At 41.5% G+C, this 19,546-nt stretch overlaps 1 long non-coding RNA gene across 1 annotated transcript in view; it reads right to left on the bottom strand.

Annotated features, from left to right (window-relative positions):
- The window catches only part of LOC126484635 (uncharacterized), a 50,395-nt gene extending 31,108 nt beyond the window's left edge, over positions 1 to 19,287 (bottom strand). Inside the window, exon 1 of the long non-coding RNA XR_007587895.1 lies at positions 19,212 to 19,287. This is a non-coding gene — a long non-coding RNA (uncharacterized LOC126484635). The remainder of the gene's footprint in view (positions 1 to 19,211) is intronic.
- Between the last annotated feature and the right edge of the window lie 259 nt (positions 19,288 to 19,546).

Below are 19,546 nucleotides of genomic sequence, written 5' to 3'. Positions count from 1 at the left end.
GGATAGCCGCGTGTGTTAACGCGACTTCTCTGGAACAGTGAGGTATGCTGGCTCTGGATCGTTAACTGCCTGGTGGATGAACAATGGTGGGTCTGTGTGTCGGACAGCCTGGATGTGGTTTATAGGCAGTTTTCCACATCCCACTAGGTGAGTACCGGGCTGCTTGTCGCATTCAGCCTCAGATTCACGTTGCGCAAACATTTAGCACACTTTCTCACAAATGCACAATGAATTTACTCTAGGCTTATTCGCAGGAGATTGGATTCACTGCTTCTCTTCTCTGGAGTGAATGGGAGAGTGATTACCTTAGCTGCTTGGTCTCCTTAAATGCTCAATGAGCGTCGGGGCACGTATCTACAAGAAGGGGAGCAGCAGTAAATCACGACATCTTTGACATCCATGTATTGTAACATATTAGAACACGTTCTGAGCTCAAGCATAGTGAGGTATCTCGAACAGAGTAACCACCGCCATGCCAACCAGTATTGATTCTGAAAACATCGGTAATGCAATACCTGGCTTACATTTTCCAAGCATCACATCCTGAGAGCCAGTTCAAAGCAGTCGGTTAGATGCAGTATTAATTGAATTCAGGAAAGCATTTGGCTGAAAACCAAAACAGTGCTCATTAACGACAGTAAGTTCTTACCAACTTGGTGGGGAGGACCACATGTGTTATCTTGGATGGGCAGTTGTTGACAGATGTAGACGAACTCCCTGTATGCCTCAGGGAAGAGTGTTGGTGTAGTATCGTAGATGAATCCCACCCTCACCAGCGTCTCACAGCTGGCAACAGAAACGCACGTTTTCAACGGACGCCGACAGTGGGTGTGCAGGGGCCTGGCAGATCAAATGATGCGCAACCGCTGACCCACGCCTTCGGTGGCTCCGACTATGAGTGCCTTCTCCCACCGAGACATAGGATGGCCGGTGGCAGCTACATGCCCAGTCTGAAGTTTATTGCTGTTTGTCCTTTTGTAAAGTTTCTTGTCAGTGCTTGGAGAAAGCTACACTTGAGTAAAACTTCTGTTTACAGTATTTACGTGTTCGCTAATAATTTCTGCTCCTGTCCAGCTTCCCTTCGAAGACAGCTGCTGCATCAATCTGTACCCAACTCTCCTTATCATTGTGTATGAAGTAGTATACAACAGCTGGGACCCTTTTTTTTTTATCATGTGGGACATTAATGAAGTGACAGATAAAAATAATTTATAATGTACCCCCTTTAGTTCCCGTCAGTTTAATCATCAGATCGTGCGAGTATATACCTGAATGGATCAGAAACATGGTATTGGTTCCCAGCCAAGCTGAATCGAAATGGGAAAGGTGTACAAATTACCGTTGTAAATTATAATAATCACTCCCACAATTTACTAACGTCAGAACTGTAATGGATTAATTCATACATTTATAAAAATGAATGTATGTACGAGGGTTGGAACTTTAATAGTAGCAACTATTTATTTAGAGTCGTACAAAATAGATACGTGTTTCAAAGTTCTACTGACCTTCAAAGTAGTCACAAGCATTGTGTATAACTCGTTTCCAGCGATGTGGAAGTTGCGGGATACTCTTAGCAGTGCCAGTCGTGTTGACAGTTCGAGCGGCGCGGTCTATTGCCCGACGAATTTGTAGCAGTTCTGAAGCGAATGCCGCGAAGTGTTTCCTTTAGAAATCGAGTTGTACATACGAGCGCTTAAGTCAGGGGAGTGCAGTAGGTGGTATAGCACTTAGCAGCCCCATCAATCAAACAAATCAGTAACGTCTTGCACTGTACGTGCTTGAGCATTGTCCTGCAAAGTGATGGTCAGGTCCAGCAGGAAGTGTCATCGCTGCTGTCTCTATGCTCTTCATTTTTGGAACACGACCTACGACCGCGTACCTGTCAAAAGTGTAGGGGTGGGAGTTGAAAATGCTGTATAGCCCACGAAGCGCAAATACCCGTAATTTAGTCATACAGTGCTTTATAATGAGAGCACTTAGAGACTTGCAACAAACTTTACACATAATTTCCAATCTTAACGAAACTTTTTATTGCTATCGACCTCCACAAAACGATGAAAGGAAAACAGTTTATCTCTGACTACATTTTCAGTGTTCACACAGTAAAACTGCCTCATGAAGAATGACGTTTTAACTTATTACTTCATTAATTCTAAACACGAACTGTATTCGAGACACATTTTTCAGACGGTATTCACATATACCATTGAATGTACTAGAAACATTATATCGTTGTATGACACATATTTGAGAAAATGTGCCGGCCGAGGTGAGGTCATCAGTCCCCTAAAACTTAGAATTACTTAAACCTAACTAATCTAAGACCATCACACACATCCATGCCAGAGGCAGAATTCGAACCTGCGAGCCGGCCGGTGTGGCCGTGCGGTTCTAGGCGCTACAGTCTGGAACCGCGCGACCGCTACGGCCGCAGGTTCGAATCCTGCCTCGGGCATGGATGTGTGTGATGTCCTTAGGTTAGTTAGGTTTAAGTAGTTCTAAGTTCTAGGGAACTGATGACCTCAGGAGTTAAGTCCCATAGTGCTCAGACCCATTTGAACCATTTTTTGAGGAAATGTAACGTCATAAACACTGAGACGCGTGATAAACTTCCACATCGTGGATGACGTTTTAATTAATTACATCTTTACTACTACCTCTATTCGCAACACATTTCGCAGGCTACCAAGTATGCCACTGAATCTATCTGGAAAACTACATCATTGTACGACATATAGTTTAGGAGATGTGGTGTCAAACATTGAAATGCGTAAAAAACTGCCGCATCATGCTTGACATTTTTGTTTATTACTTCTTTAGTTCTGACTCTGTTCGCAACACATTTCGCAAACAATAGCCGTGTGTACCACTGCATGCACCTGCCAAATTATGTCGTTGTACAGCTCGTAATTCAGGAGATGCAACGTCATAAACATTGAGCTGCGTGAAAATGAAACTGCAGGGCGAATTTTACTGGAGATGCAGGCGAAATATATGTACAAATGCGTGTGAAATATTTAAATGTAAGTGAAATAAATTTTACATGTGCGTACTCTCGTAAAGTCATGGGTAAAAAGCTCATTCTAAAGCTCTGGAAAGATTGCAGCCAAATTTGGTACACATGTTGGTTAGAATATGGAAACAAATAATGGGGATGGGCGTTAAGAAGTAACCATCTCTTGATGCGTTTGGGGTGATAACGTGGTGAGACAATGGAGAGGAGGAGATAGACAGAAAGCGAGGGGAATGAGGAATGGGCGCACACAGCGGTAGGAGGAGATGGATAGAGGAGGAGGAAATGGGGAAAAGGACAGAGAGAGAGGAAGGATGGGGCGATGAAAAGACAGAGGCGGAGGAGAAAATGGATAGAGAAAGAGAAGAGAAGTAGACGGACGGATGGTCTCCGGATTTGAAAGCATACGAAAATTGGAATAGAACGGGTAAAACTCTCCGACTTTGTTCCTCGGTCAGGCCAGAAGCTATTGGCAGTTTGATAGTAGTTTTCTCCACCTGTTTGTAGCGATGGCGGAGCACTATTCTTCGTCGATGGCACTGAGCTACCTATCTTGAACTGGTTCGGCTGTTTTTGCACACATATTTTTGGGTTGAGTTGTGGTCGTCAGTGACAATTATTGATCCAATGTTCTCCATGGCCATACGCAATGCTTATGGTCATCGCTGGTATGTAGATTTGTTTTGTGAGCCCGAATAGTTTTCTGCAATCGATAAAAGCTTCACAGTTTAACTGAACATCTAGACTGATGACTGGAACTCCTCTCGTTGATGACAGTGGAATGACGACGTCTTCAATGGCAAGCAACAGTCCTCTGCAGTCTTTGTTATTCGAGCTTGTTCGTAAATCTGAAGCTCTGATCATCCACAGCCTATAACGGCCACGAGGAGCCCCACCCGAGAATAACATTACGACTATTGTCAATTAAAACGACGAATTCCAATGGCTGCGTTCAATCATTGATAGTTATTCTTGCAACACATAGTCCTATCTGCTGGAAGTGTTTCCCATTTGCGACCTTCAGCACAATCGCTTTCGTACTACGGACGACAATCTTCCTTAGCTGGAGACGATAAGCATTCGACACAAGAAAAAGAAGCCACTGAACCGACTAATGCCCAGACAGGTTGGCCGTCGATGAGATTTCCTGACGTCCTGGAAAATGTCGTCCATACATGATTTTCATCTGTGGTGGCCCATTTTCCACAGGTAATCGTCTTGCTTAGTTTTCCTAAATTGGGTGGCTAGACGGGCGGACGGGGAATGGCTACAGCGTCATGGGGAACGACCTCGTCTGGGATTTGTCCCAGCTCTCCTGCTTCTGTTCGTTGTTTTCGAACCACTGCTAGGCTGTGGGTCCACATAAAAGTACACATTTGCCAAACACATCATGGTATCTCAGTTAATGTATGTGGCGACTTGATCGAATCCTTCCAGCCTTTTCTTCGGGCTCGTACCATCATCTGCGGAAAACACTGATGAATGCTTGATGTGCAGCTGACTTAAGGCTGTTTTGGATTCCATTGGTCTCCTGAATACCCAGACCTTTGTATCGAAATACTGTTTTCATCCCGTTTCTGTCCCTATAGCCGACTGCTTTTACGTTTTCTAATTGCGTAATTGAATTTTTTTTAAGGACCTGGAGTCTGCACATAACAGTCGTGTCGTAAGCAGTAGCTAGTCCAAATACCAAAGGAGGATCGTCACCGAAGTAAAGCACTTTACACTGAAAGCACACTAATTACAAACACCAATGTACAGCCAGAAAAGAGCTGACTCAACAACGGAGAGGACTGTAGTTTTCACATAAATCGAATATTCCACAATAAGCGAACATTACAAAACTAAGCAATTTCATGTACCTTCCTGAAATGAAATTGAAGTACCTTTGTTATTTCTGAATAACGAACTTTAGATACCTACCATACTTGCGCTTAAGTTACGTTTTCTTATCTTTACTATTTTGGGTTATGGAACAAAATGAAAATGTGGTATTAGCAGCCATACATCTGTTGTACAAATGAGAGATTGTACAGTTACTCAAGCTAAACTAGCATCAAATTAATTAAAAACGCCACTGTATGTTGATTTTTATAAAATCTTTTATTAACCAAGATTGTATATAGGAAAAAAGGTAACTAGTTTCGACCGTTTTCGGTCAGCTTCGAATCTGAAAGGTATTGAAATGAAAGGTTAAAAGACAGGAATTGCATTCAACATTGATGGCATTTACAAAAGATTTTAACGAAATTATTGAACTGTACGTGCCAGTATTTAAAAAGCCATGTCTAAAATAACCTCTTGTCAGTTGCCTGTGAAAGCAAGGAAATATCAGCTGGAAAAACGTTTCAAAAACACACGTAACATCGCAGAAGTAAAACAACAGTACTTCCCGTTATTCAGAAGTTTCGTCGAACAGACCCACAAAACTATAGGCCTATGTCTTTGACGTCGGTCCGTTGTAGTCTTTTGGAAAATGTGTTATGATACTTTTGGAGACCTACAATCTCCTACGTAGAAATCAACATGGATTCCAAAAACAACGTTCATCCGTCAATTACTTGATGCGCCCTTCCTTACAAATTGAATAGAATATCAGTAAAGCATTTTTTACAACCATTCCTTCCATATTCGGTCCATTTCTCATCCTCAATGAGTTCGTACAAAGTCCGCAAAAATTATAATTTGAGATGAGTGTACTATGGCTCATAAACATTCACTCAAAGCATTTCATAGAACTATGCAAGATTTGAAAGAGAACGATAAACTTTTCGGTGGTAGTGTTTTATTACTGTCTGGTGACTTCCGGCAAACATTACCAGTCATTTCTTGCTCTACTTTGGCCGATATGATTAACCCATGTTTAAAACAATCGTTTTTATGGTGAAGTATCGAGTCACTGACTAACCACGAGCATGCGAGTGCCGGCCGCTGTGGCCGAGCGGTTCTAGGCGCTACAGTCCGGAACCGCGCGACCGCTACGGTCGCAGGTTCGAATTCTGCCTCGGGCATGGATGTGTGTGATGGTCTTAGGTTAGTTAGGTTTAAGTAATTCTAAGTTTTAGGGGACTGATGACCTCAGATGGTAAGTTCCATAGTGCTCAGAGCCATTTGAACATGCGACTAAAATTGCAAAATGATCCATCGGCACAAGTATTTTCTAAGCAATTGTTGAAATGTAGTGTGAGGAGGGCTATGTGAGAGACGTTGACCGAATTCGAAAGTAAAGATCTATGTACTGACTTGGCAGAAAATCCAAAGAAATTTTGGTCTTATGTCAAAGCGGTAGGTGGGTCAAAAGAAAATGTCCAGACACTCCGTGACCAAAATGCTACTGAAACAGAGGATGACAGACTAAAAGCCAAAATACTAAATGTCTTTTCCAAAGCTGTTTCACAGAGGAAACCTGCACTGTAGTTCCTTCTCTAGACTGTCGCACAGATGACAAAATGGTAGATATCGAAATAGATGACAGGGGGATAGAAAAACAATTAAAATCGCTCAAAAGAGGAAAGGCAGCTGGACCTGATGGGATACCAGTTCAAGTTTACACAGAGTACGCGAAGGAACTTGCCCCCCTTCTTGCAGCGGTTTACCGTAGGTCTCCAGCGTTCCAAAAGATTGTAAAAGGGCACAGGTCATCCCCGTTTTCAAGAAGGGATGTCGAACAGATGTGCAGAACTATAAATCTATATCTCTAACGTCGATCAGTTGTAGAATTTTGGAACACGTATTATGCTCGAGTATAATGACCTTTCTGGATACTAGAAATCTAATCTGTAGGAATTATCATGGGTTTCGAAAAAGACGATCGTGTGAAACCCAGCTCGCGCTATTCGTCCACGAGACTCAGAGGGCCATAGACACGGGTTCCCAGGTAGATGCCGTGTTTCTTGACTTCCGCAAGGAGTTCGATACAGTTCCCCACAGTCGTTTAATGAACAAAGTAAGAGCATATGGACTATCAGACCAATTGTGTAATTGGATTGAAGAGTTCCTAGATAACAGAACACAGCATGTCATTCGCAATGGAGAGAAGTCTTCCGAAGTAAGAGTGTTTTCAGGTGTGCCGCAGGGGAGTGTCGTAGGACCGTTGCTATTTACAATATATATAAATGACCTTGAGGATAACATCGGAAGTTCACTGAGGCTATTTGCGGATGATGCTGTAGTACTCGTATATCAAAAGGTAACTGTGGAAAATTGTACTGAAATACAGGAGGATCTGCAACGAATTGACGCATGGTGCAGGGAATGGCAATTGAATCTCAATGTAGACAAGTGTAATGTGCTGCGAATACATAGAAAGAAAAATGCTTTGTCATTTAGCAATAATATAGCAGATCAGCAGCTGGAAGCAGTTAATTCCATAACTTATCTGGGAGTAGGCATTAGGAGTGATTTAAAGTGGAATGACCACATAAAATTAATCGTCGGTAAAGCAGATTCCAGACTGAGATTCATTGGAAGAATCCTAAGGAAATGCAGTCCGAAAACAAAGGAAGTAGGTTACAGTACATTTGTTCGCCCACTGCTTGAATATTGCTCACCGGTGTGGGATCCATACCAGACAGGGTTGACAGAAGAGATAGAGAAGATCCAACGGAGAGCAGCGCGCTTCGTTACAGGATTATTTAGTAATCACGAAAGCGTTACGGAGATGACAAACTCCAGTAGAAGACTCTGCAAGAGAGACGCTCAGTAGCTCGGTATGGGCTTTTGTTGAAGTTTCGAGAACATACCTTCACCGAGGAATCAAGCAGTATATTGCTCCCTCCTAAGTATATCTCGCGAAGAGACCATGAGGATAAAATCGGAGAGATTAGAGGCCACACAGAGGCACACCGACAGTCTCTCTTTCCATGGACAATACGAGACTGGAATAGAAGGGAGAACCGATAGTGGTACTCAAGATACCCTCCGCCACACACCGTCAGGTGGCATGCGGAGTATGGATGTAGATGTACATATTTGCAACGGTGAAATTGAACTGCATCAAAATACACAATACATCAGATTGCCAGACAATTTCTGCACTTTTGTTAAGATAACAGGTGAACTAACTGAGAGTGTCTTCCCGGATATATTGAATAATTATTAGACCATAACTGGCACAGTAATCATGCTATTTTGGCAACAATAAATGTTGATGTTGACGAAATTAATTTCCAAATGGTTCAAATAGTTCTGAGCACTATGAGACTTAACTTCTGTGCTCATCAGTCCCCTAGAACTAGTTAAACCTAACTAACCTAAGGACATCACACACATCCATGCCCGGGGCAGGATTCCAACCTGCGACCGTAGCGGTCGCTCCGTTCCAGACTGTAGCGCCTAGAACGACTCGGCCACCACGGCTGGCTTATTTTCCAGATGCAACAGTTGCTGCCCAGTGATTTGATGTTTTTGAATCAATCAACACAATAGTTGATGAAAACGAAGCCGTAAATTTTCCAATTTAATTTTTAAATTCTCTAGATATACCACGAATGCCACCACACAATAGTCAGTTGAAGATTGGTTCACCGATTATTCTTCGCCGTAATTTAAACTCACCTAGATTATGTAACAGTACACGTTTCGTCAGCAAAAGGATCACCAGAAATGTTCTCGAAGCAACCATTTTGACGAGAAAGTTTAAAGGAAAAATCGTGCTGCTGACATCGTATTCCAATGATACTGTGAGAATCTCCAACACCATTTAGAAGGCTTCGATTTCCTATTCGTTTCGGTTTAGCGATGACCATCAAAAAGTCTGAAGGCCAAACAATGTCTATTTGCGGTTTACACTTGGAAAATACGTATTTCTCCTATGGGTAACTATGCGTCGCCTGCTCTCGTGTGGGAAAACCATCAAATCTACTCATGTTAGCAATAGACAGGTTAACCAAAAATATTGTGCACCAATTAGCGCTTAGACAATTGAAAACTTTACATTGTTATAATTTAAAATAATGGAAATAATAGTTAAAATCAATGTTATCTACCTCATTTATAAAATTCAATTTTTATATGTTATTATTTATTAAGGATTTTGTAAATAATTCATTAATTACAAAATATAGTTGAATTTGAGATGAATAAAATGTAAATTTAAAACTTGTTTCTTGGCTTGTGGTTAATTTCAACATTTTGATACTTTACCAATCATTTTCAGATTTTTCACTAAACTATTCTCAGCTTTATTAGCGAATATTGATTGGATTGGATTAAAAAGGTGAGTACAAAATTAATTCAACCTATTACAGCTACTGATCCACAGCAACGCCTGGCTGGGTCAGCTACTATTTATTATGAATCTTTCTGTTGATGACAGAATTGAATTACGGCACAACGCCTGTCTTCTGTTTGTAGAAGGAAAATTTGGAAACAGTTCAGCATCTCCGCTTTTGGCCTGCTACCGTCCTCTTCGATGCTATTGGCAGTATCTACATGTGAACAGAATTTCTGTGGGTTTCATGAGAGGTGTTTCGATAAGATGTATACTTCGTTTACTCTGATATTATTGGCCGCGAGGTATGCCTTTGCACTGAAGTGCAGTGGAACAGGCACCACCACAGGACGAGGTCTGGTCAGCTGTCACGCGAAGGACGTTGAGCGGCGAGCTCGCTCCCACGACCCAGGTGTCCGCCGGCCATCATCGACAGCTGTGTCCCGTCCAGCTATCGACAGCGTCGATCGCAATCTTGCGTTCTCTTCGTTAAGGCGTCGTCTATTTTTGGCCCAACTTAATAACCGCCCCGCTTACAGCGCAGAAAAAAAAAGGACCGAGAGTTGCGATACGGCGCGGTGAACTCGTGATTGCCACGGCGTCTATTAGAGAGCAGAATGGCGACACGGACCCGGAACCGTTGTGCCACAGTCACGAGTCGGCCGCTGGGTGCAGGGATTGTGGAGTTCATTGCAGTCAGTAGCGGTTGTGCTGTTAGCGCACAAGAGCGAGTGAACTCTCCACATTTGACACCTTGCGAATTTATTGGTTATTTTTGAGTGCTGTTAAAGGTAACGTAGATGCGGTAAATTGAAATACACGGTACTAAATCTACGGCCCTATGCTACATTCCTCCTCTATACTCGGCGAAACTTGGCGACAGAGTCACAAGCACACCTTTACTTTTGGAAGTTTTAAGTATCTTTTGAGCACGACTTACGGGATGTAGTTATCTCACAGGGCCAAATGCATGCGCATTTGACAAACGACGTGCACAGTTGACGACATGCACAGCTGACCCTTTCTACTCAATTACAAGTTTACGTCAGTGGCACCAGGTGGCAGCACACTACAGCAGGCTTCTCTTGGCACATTTATTTATGAAACCTGATAGTCAAGGGAAGGCAGGATTCGGTTACGATTGAGGATGGGGCCGTAAACAGTTACTATTGGTTGCCTTTTATTGTTACACACAATTTATTTTAAACCAGTAATTACAGAACCAACAATAAAAATCCACACGTTATTAATGAAGGAATAAACACCTGTGTGAATAATAGTGTTTTCAGTGAGTTACAATTTAGCAAATCATGATTAAATACAAATACAGTAGATAATGTTTTGAAAGCAAGTCACTGATCTGGGAAGAAGGCCTTACATGCCAGGAATGGCAATAAATAAGGTTCTAAAGGCTTACTGCGTAAATACGAATGCCAAATTAGAATTTTAAGGCAAGTGACCACAATCACAGCTGAAGGCCTTACACGCCAAGAAAGGCAATAAATTAAGAATTGTTTAAGAACTCGCTGCAATTTACAACTTACAGGTATTGAAATGTTAAAGGCAAGTCGCCACAAACACAGCAGAAAGCATCAGACCGCAGGAATGGGAGTAAATGACTATATTGTTTCTTCAATTTCCATTTCTATGATGCAACCTATCAATTATCTACCTATATTGAAAATGTGAAACGTTTCTATGATAGGATTCCTCATATAATATGTTACTTGTCATAACAAATTCATGGGAAATAATATTTGTATTGAAGCAAATTAGACGCTTGTGTTGTACGTCGTCTGAGGCCCTGGGGTGGTTCTTTCCCGGGTTTTCCCACTCCCGGCTAAGCCTGAATAGGAGATTTTTTTATTTTTTTTTTACGCGTGGACTTTGTTATCTTCGTAACACACAACACCCAAGTCAAGTAGGGGAGTAGGAAAGATAACTGAAGTAACTACAGGGATAATAACTTGTTACTTAGTACAACTTATCCCAGTAAAATACTAGTGCCTAGTTAAAAGAGAAATATAATAATACCGATTTTAAATGGACTCTAGATCTAAAAATGTGGATAGTGTTCGTAGCTTGCCAAGGGAAAATAACTGCCGCGTTTATTGGGGGCCATGTGCCATACCCATGACGTTATTACGAAAATTTGCGAAACTAGTGCGACTATATAAGAACAATCGTAATAACGAAAATACTGATAAAAGCCATAAAGACGATGTGTTGTGATTGTTGCAGTGAAATATTGTAAAATACAGAAAAATAACTATGAAAACTACGGATTTCAAGGATAATCTGTGAACAAAGACAAAAATGAATAGACAGTCCTCCAAGGGCGTACCCAGGATCTGAACTAGGGGGGCGGGGGGGGGGGGTGTAGGTCATACTAGTCTCAGGAAACAATGACTCGAGACAACATACAGCACACCTTATTAACCAGTGAAAAACTGCTTTTAATAAACATTTTAAATACAAGAATGCACTTGTACAATCCGATAAAACATGCAGCATTTCTTATTAAATAACACAGTAAACTAGTGAAAAACTGAGAATATTTTCTGGGGGGGGGGGAGGGCAGATAAAAAATCAAACACTTTCAGGATATCAAGGGAAAGCAAACTGCAAATGCAAAACAATCTCTTCCAAAAACTGTTAATTGTAATTCTAAAAAAGTGGTCGTCACTTATGAATAATCTTTAGATACATACAGGTATGGCTGTTCTATACACATTTCTGTAATTTTCTTTCTTTGTCGAGTATTTTTAAAAACATTTCATGCAGCATCGCACTAGGAAATGAATGCAAAAATTATCATCCATCTCTTCCACGTTCATTTGAATCCTCGCCATACTCCCATCTCTAAGTTATACTCCTCATGAAACATTGTTTACAGCCCATATTCATTGTGTTTTCCCAAAGACGTCACGCAGTGTCAAGTATCAAGTTACAACGTCAAAAATGTAAGGCAGACATACTCTTAAGAAGCAAAATCGGATTCCAACTGTTTTGTAAGTTGGTACATTCACTACGTTTTCAGGCGAAATCTTCTGAAAGACAAAAACCGAATTTCGGAAACCGTTTTTCGCTGTCGTGTTTACATGTTAAGGTAGGAAGCGCATTTGCGAGCCCAGTAAATACGGTGCCTGGAAAACAGCTGTTAAGAGTTTCTGATTTAGTCAGCACAATCGCTATTTATCATGAGATGAGGTGTAAACAGCTTTAGTCTAATATTTCTACTTATCCTTCACTGTACAAAAATCCACTCTGTCCACACTAGCTCAAAATTTTTAAAAACAAGATGTATCCTGACAATTGACGCACGTTTGAAAGCGGCTGCGTTTACATGGGAGCGAAAATCGATTGCGAAATTTAAAATCCGGCAAGAAGAAGCGGATTTCCAAAAGCTATTCTGAAGTGTGTACAAAACCACCCAGATGCGGTATTGGGAAATTTGTTTACAAAATCCGGTTTTGGGAGCCTCATGTCAACGGGGTGAATGTGTCACTGTCATATTCTACAATGTACCGCGTGTTTTCTTTTTTCTTAAATCTCTGGGAGATGGAATATCGCTTCTAGTTCTCCAACAGTCTTAGAAAAGCTATCGCTTATGAATTTTTTGATGTAGCTGCTTTTCACTCTAAGGCTTCCATTTGTTACCAAAATTACGTTTGCCCTACTATCTCCGATGAACAACGGATCTAACAAGATTCCTGTATTGTGTTCTAACCTAAGAGCTCTTCTTGTAACGGAATATCGTTACCGTGGGCCATGCGAGAGAAGACTATACACGCGAACTGCCAGGAACGGGGATTAACTCGGATACACCAAAATAAGTGAAACAAATTTGTAAATTTTGACTCGGCTTTTAAAAGTAGTCTGTCGACGTGAAGAGCGCCAAGGAATACAAAAATAGGCGAAGTTATCAGTTCCCTAAAACTTTAAAATCACAGAAGGGAAGAGTATTACATGAGACATTGGGGATGAATTACTGATCAGCAGCTACCTGCTACAGTAACGAAAGCACTGAACACACTTTGTGAAAGTACAACAGCTTCACGACCGTTCGTTCTGAATTTAAATGTACAGTGTTGAATACTATTGTTAAGATATGGCAACAGATGATAGACGCCTGTTTGGTGACTAATACCTGTTTCTCAGGAAAACGGTTACGCTGTGAAGTCATTCCAGTCCACAATTATGTATGTATTAGGCGTTTGATTGTCTGACAAGCGCGATCGTGGAATCCGATTGATGCGTGGGTCACATTCCAGTCGGACCAAGGAAATTTGAAGTCATCATCTCTCTAAGATGCAAGGAGTCGCCAGGAACGCCAAGTGGTTCCCCATTATATCGGAAGTTCGCTTTCCCCGGCTAGCTAGCTGGTGTACATTAGGGACCCGCAAGTCGTGTCCAGTCGAAAGACTTGCATCTGGCTAGTGACCAACAACGAATTATTTAAGCAAAGATAGAGGCACACTATCATGTGAAAGCCTACTTGTAAATTTCAAAACTATGCTTTAAATGATGCTAGGGATATACTACAACTCTTTACTCATCGCTCCCATTGTGATCATGAGGACAAAGATTACTGATGGCGCGCACAGTCATTTGAAGTCATTCTTCCCGTGTTCCATACTTGGATGGAACGAGAAGGAAACCCTAATAACTGGTACAGTTCGAAGTACTCTCTACTGTGCACTTCATTTTTCGAGTATATATGTGGCTGCAAATCAACAATCAGTATCTCATGATTTGAAATATACAGGATGTCCCCACAGGAATGGTCAAGATTCAGTTCCTACGATAGTTCCTTTCATTCGAAGCAAAAACGTCTGGTAAACATTGCCTCTATAATGCATACCTCAAGTGTTCAGCAGAAATGTCTTACAGTCACGAAGATGAACAAGCGTTCATTGCTCTTAAGGTATGCACTTTAGACCTCATGTTTACTGTGTTTTTGGGATCTAATGTTTCCTGCCAAACCCCTGTATATTGACCATTCCTCCTGGGTCAGCCTCTTTTTGACATACGTATATTGCAAATGCTGAAAAGTTAACATTACTAATTTGCAATCTGTCTCGTTGTCAACATTTAATTAGAATATAAATGCCTTTCAGATGGCATCAAAAGCAATTGTTGTTGCTGCCGGGTCATTCGCTGATCAGTCCAGAGGAACTTTCATTTGCGCAAATTATCAAATTGCAAGAAAATTTCACAAACTATCACAACATACAGGCAGTGAAGCGCGTCCTGCCATTCTTAAACGTAATTTAGGTAGTCAACTATGTAATGGCACAAAATTTTAAATATGTATGCACGTAAATAACTCAAATGGATATAACATGGACAAATCTATTTTTCTCCTTACGAGACCACCGGGAAAGTAGGTTGATAGTCTGCAGACGTTTTGAGAGTTCATTTGCAACCTTGTCTTTCTTTGTATATTTCACGAGGTCAGCAGCAACCCAGCGAGAGACAAAATAATGCGATTTGATTATATATCGTTTCTAGTCCAAAAATTTATTTCTCTGATGAATTTTTATGCTCACAGAGAATCTGCTAGTACTGTAATATTCAATTTCCCATATTTGTTCGAATTAGTTATTCGGTTTCGAAATTAAATACGTAAGTACACAAATGTACACCCAACTTCTATTAAATTGTGGTACCAAGTACATAACTAGGTTCAATTACATTCTGCTACTTATTTAAACATACGGTGTTCAGATATACGATTGCTTCATTAAGGAGCATCAACAGCTTAGTGCCTTTGGAAAACTATTGTTCTAGAAGGGTGAATAACTAAAGCTACATGAGGTACAGTAACAGTAATGAATTCACTACGACTGTATGAATTAATCTAAATTTTCTATCTTGTCTGGAAAGAAAACAACTTTACCTAAAAGCTTGACTCAGATTTTGGTAAATTCCAGCCCAAATCACCACCTACCGACGGGTTTAAATTTTCCTTAAAGTTAATCGATGTCCCCTCTCGTTCCAGACAGCACACTCCACTAAACGAGGTTCAATTAATGTCGTGTAATAGAAATCTTACCCGCTATATCGGGGTAGGCAACATTTGCGTTGCACTGTCCACATGTTATGTATTCAGTATCATGCACCAGAGCCATGCAACCACGTCTCACAAAAAAGGCCACCAAAGTCTCCAAAATATCTCACTTATTCTACATTACGAGAGAGGTCCAACAACCATGTACATCAGATAAGCACTGCCCATTACACAGCCATACGCATATGGCACCTGCTTAGCAGTGTCTGGGGGTTGTCAGTAACGCTAGAAAGTGAAATGACTTCGATTTTCTGATGGTGTTACGCTATTTGATAAGCCTGCGTAATTTACGTGACACATACGTCGGCATTTACCTATGTTTGACATCTTCGCGTTTCAAATAGAGCTCCAGCAACATTAAATAATAATTAACGAACCACCTACATTACAAATGCTACATTATTTCAGAAGAATCGTAGCTGAGTGAATAAAAACAGGAATGCAACACCTGTATACCAAAGGCTTAATGACAGATTTATTTCGGAATTCTTTCAGCTTTTCAAAAACAACGTATCTCCAGTAAAACGAAAACAAACATGCACTATTCAACAGTACTACCGGAATAAAGTACATGCATAGGAGTTGAAACTTGGCGTCTGACTGATTAGTGTAAATGTTTCCCGGTAGAAACCTCACGAATGTGGCGCTGGTGTAGCAAGCAGTTGTGCCATGGCGTCACCGTTTCGGGCCTCTACACACGCACCAATTTATCGGCCGACCGACCGCCCAATTTCGTCCCAGCCTACACACATTCCAACCGACTGAACTCGGCGATTACAACACCGTCCTGTTGTTGTGATATGTTTACTTACGTTCATTGAGTTTATGTTCTACGAGATCCCGCTAGGTTTTACACAGAAACAGAAACGGGGGTTTGCCTTGGCTGTTTTAGGGGCAACAAGACCTAAATTAAAAAAAAAAAGAAAGCCGAGAGGCTGTGCGCAAAGTGGCTAATGCAAGGAAAGAAATTCTGTTACTTAATCAGCTGTGAGCTAATTATTTTCGTAATCGTCTAAGTAATGATGAAAAGTGCTTTCCGGAGTTGTTGGAAAATCACCAAACCATTCCTAACGAAAAAGAATATGGTGCAGACGTGAAAGAGGCTGCAAGCTTGCAAGGAGAGGATGTCAGTTCTTGCCATTGGCGAAAGTTACGAGAACCTCCAATTTAAGTATGTAGAATAAACGACGTCCCCTGTAAGTTTAACAGCCTGCCAGAGGGGCCGAGCTGTTCTAGGCGCTTCAGTCTGGAACCGCGCGACTGCTACGGTCGCAGGTTTGAATCCTGCCTCGGGCATGGATGTGTGCGATGTCCATAGGTAAGTTAAGTTTAAGTAGTTCTAAGTTCTGGGGGGCTGATGACCTCAGAAGTTAAGTCCCATAGTGCTCAGAGCCATTTGAGCCATTTGTAAGTTTAACAAATAAGTTTCGAATTAGAAGAAGAAAGGCAACGGCAGTATCAGAGCAGATCGTCTAATAAATACAGGAACAGACATATAAGAAACGAAGCATTTAACAGCTGTTAGAACTGTAAAAATAGTCCTACACTTTGCTCTTCGTAGCAGAAGGTGTGGATGTAGCCTGGACTTTTGTAACATTTCTAACAATGAAGCTAGTATGTTTCATGAATACTAGTCCACCAACTGTCTGTATTTCGGTCTTATTTCCGATATGTATCGGCTAAGATCTAATTTATCGGTGATTCGGTTTTTAGATTTTATTTCCGTTAAATATCGGAAATAAAACCTATAAACTTAAATAGACAAGGCTGAGAACTTTTCTCATCTCTATGTGCCACACTAAACCTTACTCAAAATGAAAAAAAGTGCTTCATTTGTTGCATAAATATTGTTATACTTCTCGCATGATGTGTTCCACACACATCTGCAGTCTTTAAATTTTTCCAGAAACTCTTTCTTTAAAATTTTATCCGTCTTGCACCCTGTCGTGTGTATCAGAACAGCATTTAGTCCCGTGCACAGTGGCGAAAGACAAACTTTTGTTGGGCGATTGACACTACATCGCTACACACAGCACAATTTGTTGGGCGGATTATACTACTGAAGTATTGTATTCAGATGAATCCACCTATAAGCATCTATATGCTGAATAAATATTGCTTCTTGTTTTGAAAATATATGTGCGCATGAAAGAGCTAACGGTAATGTTAGTAACAGTGAGACACGACAGTCACGCCCTCTACCGTTGAACGCACAATGACGAGCGCCTCAATGCTATAAATTCCCGCCTGAGGTAAATCTGAATGTAGTCTTGTGGTGATCACAGGTTCCTTAACAGCCTGGTATGTGAAAGTTCGCAGCTTTCATTGCAGAGTTTAACATTGGTGATTATAAGTAACTGAATTTTATATGTGAGTGGTAATTGTATGTTTTAATTAGTTTTAGCAACCCAACATGTGCGAATCAACCGTTATGAAGTCCGAAGAAGGAAAGCCAGTCCAGTCTGAGAGCTCTGTTCCAGCAGCACCTGCTGTTGCACCGGCCCAGCTTTCTGCAGCTGGGGAGGCGCCAGAGCAGACGTACAAGATGGCTGAGCTGCTGAAACACTGGCCAACGGTGGTAATCGCTATCCAGAAGAGCAGAGATGCGTATTGCTCTGTAAAGCAAAAGGCCAGCATTATCACCTGGTCACTTAACTTGACCGAAAAAGTTGTTGCTCCGGTTCTCGAACTTGCAGAACGCAAACTGAGCAGCTTGCGGCCAATTATTCAGTACGCAGACAAAGCAGTTAGCGAAGGCGTGGTAGTAATAGAGAAGAAATTTCCCGCAGTGCGGGAGTCGCCGGAAAAGGTAACTGTTAACAAATGTAAACTCCGAAATGGTTATATCAAAACCGCATAACAAATCTTTCTCCTTTTCAGCTGTACGGTGCCATCACCCAACACATAATGAAGATAGTACGCCCCGCACTACATAAAACCGAAGCGATAAGCGAAATCGGCAGGAAGAAACTTAACAGGGTTGTTAAAACGATAATCAAGAAATACAACAGTGTGATCAAGATCGTGGACAGCTGGATGGACAAAGTGGAGAACAAAGTGAACTGCGCAGAAACTGAAGCAGCCTCTGGTGAGTTAGACATGCTGAGTTGTTAGTGGTAACAGTTAATATCCAATGAAACAAGAAAAGGCCGACTTGACTTCCTATTTATCTACTCATTTTCCACAAATTCATGGAGAAAGTCTTTATTCTGGAAGAAATGTTGTATTCCGTGCATTACGTGGATAATACTGCAAAAGCTTGAATTTCCTGTTCTTTGTTTTTTCCTCCAAAGCATCATTAGTTCAAAAATATTTATATTGCACGTAGCATCCAATTCGGACATGGAAGATGTTTTCTTTATTTATAACGTAGAGCTACTCCACGCCCATACCTGCGTGATGGCCAATGCAAAAGATCTAATGCCATCTCTGCATATTGGTTTTCACTAAGTAATGTATCGCAAGATGTGCCTACCGTTACGTTTGCACGTGTCTGGTTGTGATCGATGACTAACACGTTCTTATCTAGAGATAAATTGGGTCGAAAGTTGAAGGATAACGGTATAAAGAACAGAGGAAAATGCCAAGGCAAGAACCACGGAGGGAAAGGGAGAGAGAGGACGGGAAACCTCGAAGACAGTTGTGGCGGGTTGTTAAATGCAGCAGCGGTTTTCTTGCTGCCTGCGACAAGTCATGCAAAGGTAGGCATTGTTAGTAGTAGGTTCAAATGGCTCTGAGCAGTATGGGATTTGACATCCGAGGTCATCCCTCACCTAGAACTTAGAACTACTTAAACCTAACTAACCTAAGGACATCACACACAGCCATGCCCGAGGCAGGATTCGAACCTGCGACCGTAGCGGTCGCGCGGTTTCAGACTGAAGCGCCTTACCTATCATGCAGGCCGATACCTTTGATGTGGAGTGGTGTTACTCGGCGGCTGCAGCTAGGTACCGGTACAGGCTTCTCGGTGAGCATCAGCATTCCTATAACAGTTAGGTTCATCGTTTAGTGTCAGATAATATATCGCATTAACATCATCGGGCAGTGTTTGCGGTTTGTGCGTTAGTGTAAGAGCTGGTCGGGTTTAATAGCAGCTGGCATATCCAAAGTCACCGTTGCTGATTGGCAAGGACTTGCCGATGTTGTTGCTGTGTATGTTGGCTCGGCATAGATGGTTATGCTCTACCGAGTAGCGGGTGGAGCGTTGCTAATGAGTTGCACTTTCCGTATGACCTGCAGGCAT

Source organism: Schistocerca serialis, chromosome 6, assembly GCF_023864345.2.
Source record: "Schistocerca serialis cubense isolate TAMUIC-IGC-003099 chromosome 6, iqSchSeri2.2, whole genome shotgun sequence".
Lineage (NCBI taxonomy): Eukaryota > Metazoa > Arthropoda > Insecta > Orthoptera > Acrididae > Schistocerca > Schistocerca serialis.
This window is presented reverse-complemented; position numbering and strand designations above follow the sequence as displayed.